Genomic DNA, 1,246 nt, shown 5'->3' on the forward strand with positions numbered 1-1,246 from the left:
ACACTCTACTTTTTATTGACAACAAATAATAAGGCTCCTTTCACGTGCATTTGCAGTTTCATAAGAGATATTTCAGGGACTTCGTGATTTAAAAACTAGTGCTTAACAGTAGAGGACGAGTGGAGCAGAAGCCAGTTTGGCAGGACTTTTTTGACTCAAATTTCCTCAATGTGATTTCTCAATGTGGAAAGTCACTTACTCTGTCACTGAAGGACAGACACCCTTGATGGGCCCAATGTTTGCTGCACAGTCTGCAGTCCTTTGACCTGGAGAAGAGAATTTGTTTTCTTTCCTTTTCTCCCTCATGCTGACATAGCATCATAGCAATCAAAGGAGCAGAATCCAATAGCAAGGAATCAGGCCCAGGACAAGCCTGGTGTGTGTAATATTGTTTAGGGTCAATCATTAATACAGCAAAACTTTGTGTCTTCTGCTATCTGCCTTGAGCCATCATTGGGTAAAATAGAACAAAACAAAATAGTCCGTATTTTCAGGTCTTTGTGTTTATAGTAGAATTTATTGAACAGCCCTCTAATTCCTTTAAACAGAATCTTTAGATGCTTAGAATTTGTAAAATTCCATAAATTTGGCTCTTTTCTTCTTCCTTAGTCTGACATGCAAGTTAAGAAATGGTAAATGAAATGTCATTATGAAGAAATGACATCATTTATCTGTATTGAGGGAAAAGACAACAAAATATTCCCAGCCAGCACTTGCTTTGGCAGCACATATACTAAAATTGGAATGATAGAGGGAAGATTAGCATGGCCCCTGCGCAAGGATGACAGCAAAAAAAAAGAAAAAGAAAATATTCCTGGCCAAAGATATTTAATCTGTCACTACACATTAGCTGTCTTTCCACTTTGGCTTGGCTTTAAATATTTGGTTTAAGGAATTATAGTACTAATATCTGAAGCCATGATCTGTTTGGCAATCCCCATTAAAGAAATCCCAGCTTTAGTTACCTACTGCTACATTACAAATTACTCCAAAATCCGGTGCCTTAAAACGCGTTTATTATCTCACACGCTGTCGGTCAGTGCTCTGGGCCTGGCTGACTGGGCACTCTGCTTCAGGGGCGTCCACAGGCTCAGTCAAGGTGTCAGCTGAGCTGAAGTCGTGTTAACACTCCACGGGGGAAAGGTTTGCTTCTGAACTCACGTGCTGCCTGGCGGGATTCAGTTCCTCATGGATTGTTGCACTGAAGGCTTTCCTTCTCCACTGTCTGTTGCACACGTTTCAAGAA

The 1,246-nt window shown here is 40.6% G+C and overlaps 1 non-coding gene across 1 annotated transcript; it reads left to right on the forward strand.

The window, feature by feature from the left end:
• The first annotated feature begins 713 nt into the window (after positions 1–713).
• LOC114226968 (U6 spliceosomal RNA) lies at positions 714–816 on the forward strand. The gene has a single exon (XR_003613070.2). It is a non-coding gene; the product is annotated as a U6 spliceosomal RNA (small nuclear RNA).
• The last annotated feature ends 430 nt before the right edge of the window (positions 817–1,246 follow it).

Source organism: Eptesicus fuscus, chromosome 10 (assembly GCF_027574615.1).
Source record: "Eptesicus fuscus isolate TK198812 chromosome 10, DD_ASM_mEF_20220401, whole genome shotgun sequence".
Taxonomy (NCBI): domain Eukaryota; kingdom Metazoa; phylum Chordata; class Mammalia; order Chiroptera; family Vespertilionidae; genus Eptesicus; species Eptesicus fuscus.